A 7888-nucleotide genomic window follows, 5' to 3' on the forward strand; every position below is an offset into this window, starting at 1 on the left:
AGATGACTATACACTTGTTTATCGATCCCTTAAAAGCTTTGTCCATGGCTCGTTGAAATATAGCTCCTGCATTGATCAGGCCAAAAGGCGTCCTTTTGTAAGAAAAATTTCCCCATTTAGTCATGAAGGCCATCTTTAGCCTATCATCTTCATCAACCATTACCTGATTATATCCCGAATATCCATCTAAGAAAGACATCATCTTGGAACCATTGAAAATTTGTAGAACCTCATCCAATGAGGATAAAGGATAGTTATCCTTTTGAGATGCAAGATTCAAATCATGAAAATCCACACAAAGACAAATCTCTCCAGTCTTTTTCCACATAGGAACTACGTTGGCCACCCATGTAGAATGGAAAATTGGAAAGATGATCTTGGCATCTAATAGCTTCTTAACTCCCTTTATTATCAACGGTTCAATAATAGGATTAATAGGTCTTTGCCTTTGACGGAAGGGTTTGGCATCTCGTTTCAAAGGAATGTCATCCATAATGACCTTAGGATCATATGTTTTGAGCTCTTCATAACACCAAGTAGTGACATCCTTGTACTCTGTAAGCTATTGAGCATATCTTCCCTTTCCTATGCATTGCATGCCTTTCTGACCCTTACCATTTTAGGGTCTTCATTGGTACCTACTTAAGGCCATAGATAGACTTCCTCAACCTACAAACCATAGTAGAATCTTGTAAGAATCCCTAAGGTTGCTCCATATAGATCTCTTCAAGAAGATCCCCATTGAGGAAAGCACTCTTCACATCCATTTGAAGTACAACCCAACCATGAGCTATAGCAATAGCTAGTATCAAATGAATGGATTTCATCTTAGCTACTGGTGCAAAGGTCTTAGTATAGTCAATACCAGGAACCTGTGATAAACATTTGGAAAAAATTCTAGCCTTATACTTATCCACACTTCCATCCACTACAAACTTGGTCTGATAGATCCACTTACACCGAACCAACTTCTTTCCTTAAGAAGAGGAACTAAGCAAGTGTTTTTTTTCATTAAAGAGTTATATTTATCCTCTATGGCCTTGTCTCATTCAAGAACCCCTAATGCTTCCTTAAATGACTATGGATCAAAATAAATGACAATATATGCATGTGGAAATGATTTGTGTTGTGCTCTTGTCCTCCTAGTATTTGAATGATTCCCCACCAATGAACCTACTGAATCAAGTGTTTGTTGTGCCCAATGAGGTCTAGTGGAAGAAGAAGAAGGAATATCCTTAACTATTTGTGGACCCTACAAATTTGGTGTCTTGCATGTCAAATTTGAAGGAATATCATCTTCCAAGTCACTATCATCACTTTCCATGAAGGAGGAAGGAGGAGTTGAAGGAGACAAACTTGGACAAGTCTCTTCAAAGTGAACGCTCCTCTCAAAGAAAATTTCATGTGTCTTTAGATCCATGAGTTTGTATGCCTTAAGTAAGATGGTTAGGATATCCAACAAATATACAAGGTTTACTTTTTGAGGTTCCAATGCCTTCCTTTTTTGTGGAGGTATCCTTGCCCATGCTGGACAAGCAACAACTTTAAAGTGTTTTACACTTGTTTTTCTTCCACACCAAGCCTCAAAAGGTGTAATTCCATCCAAGGCCTTATGGGGACTTTTGTTTTAGATGTAATTTGCACAACACATAGCTTCTACCCAAAAAAATTGATCTAGAGATTTAAGTTGTAGCATAAAAGTGGCCATTTCCTTAAGGGTTCTATTCTTCCTTTCAGCAACACTATTTTGTTGTGGAGTGTATGCAACTAAATGTTGAATATCAATACCCCCATGAGTACAAGAGTCTATAAGCCTTGAGTTCACATATTCCCTTCCATTATCTGTTTGAAGAACTTTGATGGCTTTCCCTGATTGCTTCTCAACTTGGGCTTTGAAGGTGATAAACTTATCAAACACTTCACTCTTATGAAAAAGAAAGAAGACCCAAGTGTAGCATGAAACGTCATCAATGAAGATGAGAACATAGTGAGGCTTTCCAAATGATGGCACTGGAAATGGCCTAGTGACATCACTATGAACCAATTCAAGAACAACAGTAGCCCTCCAAGACTTCCCCTTGTCAAATTTCTCTTCGAGATGCTTGCCTACTTCACAACATGTACATACACCCTCTGAATACCTGACTTCAGGTAGACCTATGACCATATCCTTGTTGCTAAGTGGTTGAAGGTAGTGGTAATTGAGATGTTCAAACCTCTCATGCCATAGTTTACTTTGTGAATTTGAGTGTGTCGACAAGGCAAGAGAAGTGGACTTAGGCACAAAATGAGAAAAAAGAAAAAAGTCTTGTATCATGATTAGCCTTTCCAATTGCCACCATAGAATCATCCTTTAGATTTTTCACCACAACTAAATCAGGAAGGAACTCCACTTTGTTGCCACATCCATAGTGAGTTATTTGGTAGATTGAAAGGAGGTTGGTGCTAAGGTTGGGAACATGAAGAACATCCTTGAAAACTCCATTTTCCAATTAAAATTCCCTTTTCCTTCAACTTCCACTTGTGTGTCATTTCCCACATAGATGTCAGTACATGTGATGGTTTCAAAGAGGAAAAATGCTCCCTTGAAGCACCCATATGATGTGTAGCTCCTGAATCAAGAACCCATTCCTCCTGAATCAGGAACCCATTCCTCAGAATTGTTTGTATTTGCTACCAAAGCTTGTCCCTTACTTTTTGAAGTGGATGAAGATCCCTTATCCTTATAGGTATTTGGCACATCAATTTTATGTTTCCTCATTATGTTTAGCAACTCATCAATTTTCTTATCCTTACACTCATGTTCATCATGACCATTCTTCTTACAATAGGCACAAGTTTTCTTCTCCCTTTTGTTGAATTTGTTCCCCTTCTTATTATTTTTGGAAAAAGACATGTCTTATTGCGAGGAATATTTTTGTGTGGAGGAAGATTGATGCGAGGAGGTAGATTTACGTGTAGAGGAAGATTGTTGTGTGTCATCTTTTGGCTTAGCCTTCCACTGCTTTTGCTTCTTGTTAGAATTTTGACCACCTTGATTCCATTGATTCCCTTTATTAGCTACCAATGCTTTGGACTTGGAAGATTGGAGAATTCCTATACTCACTAACTTTTCATGTTCTAAGACCAACATTCCTAAAAATGACTCAAATGAAGGCTTAGTGAAGCCACTTCCCATTGTTAACTTGTGAGTATTATAACTTGAAAAAAAAGCCATATATTCAAGAGGAAGATGAGTCATCGCATGTTTGATAAACTTTCCATCCTTGATGGGTTCACCACAATCCTTAAGTTGTGCCCTATATATGTCTACTTGGGTAAGACAATCTTTTATGGTGTCAAAATTCCTAGAATCCAATTTGAGAAGATTGTCCTCAATGGTGTAAGCCATATCTTCATCTACTATCCCATACAATGCTTCAAGTTTATTCCAAACTTCTATTGGATTGGTAATGTTCCTGACGTGATATTTGACAGGATCTAAGATATTCTTTAGCAAGGTTCCTAAGGCCATTTCTTGTTTTGATGCCCAGCCTTCTTTATGAGACTCATCAACATCATCATCATGTTTCTTAACAGCACCTGTTACATAATATAGTAAACCTTTTTGAACCAATGGTCCCTTTATCCTTTCTTTCCAAGTAGCATAATTATGTGGTGTCAACTTAGAAAAATAACCCATAATGCAAAAGAAAGAGCAATCAAGGAGATAAAAGAACACAAGACACCCCCCCCTTTTCACTCAATCAAACAACCCCCAGCCCCAAAAAAATGATTTGGCACTTTATATTTAGTGTGGGTATAATAACCACTTGCCAATTTTGGGCAAAAGTGAAACTCTGATTTTTGATGTTTACAATTGCCCCTTTGAGGCCAATTCAGACACTCAACAAGATAGCTTAGAATGACAACAAATCTTGAGCTTTACAATTCAAAAAAGGGCCTATTTCTTAAAGTGATATTTCTGCCCAAACAAGGCTACAATATTATTGCATATCTAGATAGTCGACAAAAAAATATACACATTCAAAAAAAATAGAATCTGGAAATGTGTCTGAATGAGCTCAAATGGAGCCTATAAAGTTGCAAAATGTGGGATTGAATAGGTATAATCACCAAGATATGCCCATTCTACAAATTTTGTCCACTAGAACTAGAAAAAAACTACACCATTAAAATATATAGGAGATTCTACCAACAATTTTAAAAAATTGTGCTTGATTTGTGTTGATCTTAGATTGGTTTTGACAATTGAATGTAAACACACTTAAGTCATTTATTAAGTTCATGCCAAACTTGTGATGTATGCTGAGTATAATATGTAAATATAGACTATGCTGAGTTTCAATGAGTGTCGAGTCACTCATGTGCCAAGTCACTTAAGTATCGAGTAGATAATAGATGTCAAGCAGTTCAGGTGTTGAGTCAAAGAGAGAATTTCAGTATGTGTTGAGCATCAGTAACCTTAAGTGCTAAGTAACACAAATTTGACATAGATGTTTGAGATTGCACAAATAACTATGTAAACTATTTGTCAGCCAACCTAAAGATAGAATATAATCTTTTGAAGATAAGGATGAATTTGTATGTGGATTTCCTATGTAATTACATGTAGCTAATTTTTAAAAAGGAAGGATTAAGTGGAAAAATGGATGAATCTTAGTCATAGATTCATACCTAACCCTAAGTCTTGTAGTCTTCTTAAGAAGAACAAAATCCTAAACTTCATTAAGTGTGAGTGCGTAAGTAATTGAAAGAAGAGAACAACAAAGTTTGCATGGAGACTTAGAAGGTGTAAGAGAGAAAATTGCATAATTAGTTTGAGAAGAACAAAGGATAAGAGGATACAACATTGACATATCAAATCAAAGATGATTAAGAAGGACACATTATAGATTTGATCTTTAATTAGGCTACCAAAACTAATCACAAGATATATGCTAAAACATTCTAATAAGTGATTTTGGTTAAACCTCCTAGGCGAAGTAGTCCTAACAGATTGTTGTAAATCCTTTAATAGGGTGACATTCCAACTGGATGTTTTCTAAGTCCTTTAGCCATGCACGCTTCTAATAGGGTGTTTAAATCCTCTAATAAGGTGGGAATTAATAGTTCGTGTAAGCCTTTAATAGGGTATGCCTTTCAAAGGGCAGATCATGTCTCATGGTCAACTCATTGTAACCTTAACTGGTGACACTTTATTGATTTAGTAGTGAAGAATTGTGGGTGTCATCCCCACCCTAGTTTTTCCTTCTCATTCGGATGGTTTCTGGGTAATCATATTAGGTGTCAATGTGTGATTGCTTATGTGTTTACATGTTTTAGATGTTTTTGCTTTGCATGTCATTTCAAGTTTATCTATTGAATGCGTGAGATGGATGAGTGGTGAAAAGTTTTATGGGTTCATGTTTTAACTGCTGATTCACCCCCCCCTCTCAATAGTTCACCTTTCCTACTTGTAATTCCATCAATTGGTATCAGAGTGTGGTTCTCAAAAGAAGAAGCTTTGCAACTTAGAGGAAAGATCTTGAAATGGAAGTCTACAAGTTGGGAAAGACCGTTGAGAATCAGGAGATTGAGATACATCTCATACTACATCAACTGAATGAAGCCATAGATACTTTGAAGAGTTCCCTGAAGAGAAGGAAAGAGATTACTATAGCAAAAAATGACACACAATACAAAGAAATTGACACCACAAAGCTATTTGATGATGGTAACTCCATTGAATTCGATGCAACAATTATAGATCTAACGGAAAAGAATAGAGCACAAGTTGAAGAGATCAAAAATCTCAAGTTGGAGCAAGAATCACAAGCTATACTGCTATGTGAGGTGACTGAAAAAAGAAGAAAGTTGTAGAAGACAAGGCCATGATTGAAGAAGACAAAAGAATTTTGGCAAACAAATTGGAAGACAAATCAATAGAGCTATCCAAGATCTCAAACATGCAATTGGATACCTTAAACCAAATGATGAATGCTCATAATGAGTTGAATATTAAGGACATTGAAATAACCACTTTGAAGCTGCAGAATGAACAACTGCACAATGACCTGAAAAGAGAAAAAGAATTTGCTGAAAGTTTCAACAAGCCAAATGAAGCCATCAAGTACTTTGAGCAACTAGTGAAATCCCCCAGATCTAGTAGAGATACATCAGGAATGGGCTACACAAGCACTGAAGAAGGAAAATCATCCAAAGTTGCTGAGGAAAGGAACAATAAAGGTAAGAACTCTAAACCTACTTGTCATCATTATGGTAAGAAAGGACATACAACTAATGTTTGTAGGAGCAAGAATGCAAATCAGAATGCTAAGCCTAATAACATGACTCATTGTCACAAGTGCAACAAACAAGATCATCAGGCACATGAATGCAGAACCAGAACTAGAACGATGCATGCATCAAAATTTGAAGGACACTACTACAATTGTTAGAAGTATCCAAGTCCACATGGTCATCAAGCAAGCCAACAAAGGTAAGAAACTATGAAAACTCCTATAACTGGGATTACAATACAAGATATAGCTATCACTATTGCCAGGAATATGGGCATATACCTAAAAACTACATTAGGACTCACTTCAATGGTAACTACAAGAGATGGTCGAGTCAAACCACATGTTTTAGCTATCACAAGACTAGTCACATTACCAAGCATTGTCCAACTAGGTCTAAGGCACCAAGTTGTGAATTTGATAAAGGTAAAGGCAAGGCAAATGTTGAACACATTAGGAATGAAATGAACAAGACATGGTAGAAGAAAGATGTTGACAATACATCAAATGGAGAAGGGATCACTTCACCCAATGAGTCAAGTGGTCACATTTCATCAAACTAAGCAAATAAGAGGTATATGGGACTGATACTTAAAGTGTTGCATTATACACCAGTTCCAAAAGAAATTAACACTGAAATGATTCCATTAGCATGAATTAGGATGCAAGAATTCATGGAAACTTCAAGTTTCATGTTGTTGCCAAGTATGAAAAGCCTTCTATGTATGCTAAGTGAAAAACTAGTTAATGCCGAGTTGCTGATCAAAGTTAGTTGGAGCTGAGTCAGTAGTAGTGGCCAAGTGAATAGAAATCTCTACAAAAGCTTAGTGGATTAGTAATTGTGTTGATTCCAAGTTTTACAACTATACACGACCAAGCAATAAATGCAATGTTTTGAAGGGTATAAGGTTGATTTTCTACTATTTTTTGTCATTACAAATTCAAAGCAAGAATGAGCAAAGTGAAGAAGTGATTCACAAACCAGTTCAAAGCATTTACATGGATTCTAGAAATGATTAAGCAATAGTTAATCGAATCTTAAAGGTACTCTTCATAAGCCGAGTTGCACAATTTAAGTTTGATAAATCCTAGTTTGTCAGAATGGCTTCTAGTTCAAAAACTATGAAAGAGAAAGAGATGTTTGATGTTCAATTAGTTAGAAATGAAGTTAAACAATTAGATTTCAAAGCTATTCTAGAAGTTTCCTATAAACAAGACCCAATAGGAGCATTATCCATGATCCCAGCTAAAGTAATAATGGTTCAAGATGTGAGAAGATGCTATAACTACAAAGTAGGAGTCATAGGTGACATGGAAATAAGATAGGCATATGAAAAATTGTGTGAAAATGGAGTCCTGAAGGAAGAATTCAAGATTGTGCAAAGAAAGGGTTTGACCCATGCCCTAGATTTTCCTATAGTTTTTAAAACTAAATGGATCAAAATAGTTCTGAGCAGAATTCATGATGGATGTTTGTGGTTAGAGGGTGGACCTATAAAGATTTCAAAAAAAACTATCCATAGGGTAACAGGTTTTCCAACCCTAGATCGGCCAAAGACCCTACGTAGTGACTCCAAAGAGGCAATAGAGAAAAATATAGGTTCTAA

The sequence above is a fragment of the Cupressus sempervirens genome, chromosome 3, assembly GCF_028749045.1.
Source record: "Cupressus sempervirens isolate cs-2001-9-10 chromosome 3, ASM2874904v1, whole genome shotgun sequence".
In the NCBI taxonomy this organism is placed as follows: domain Eukaryota; kingdom Viridiplantae; phylum Streptophyta; class Pinopsida; order Cupressales; family Cupressaceae; genus Cupressus; species Cupressus sempervirens.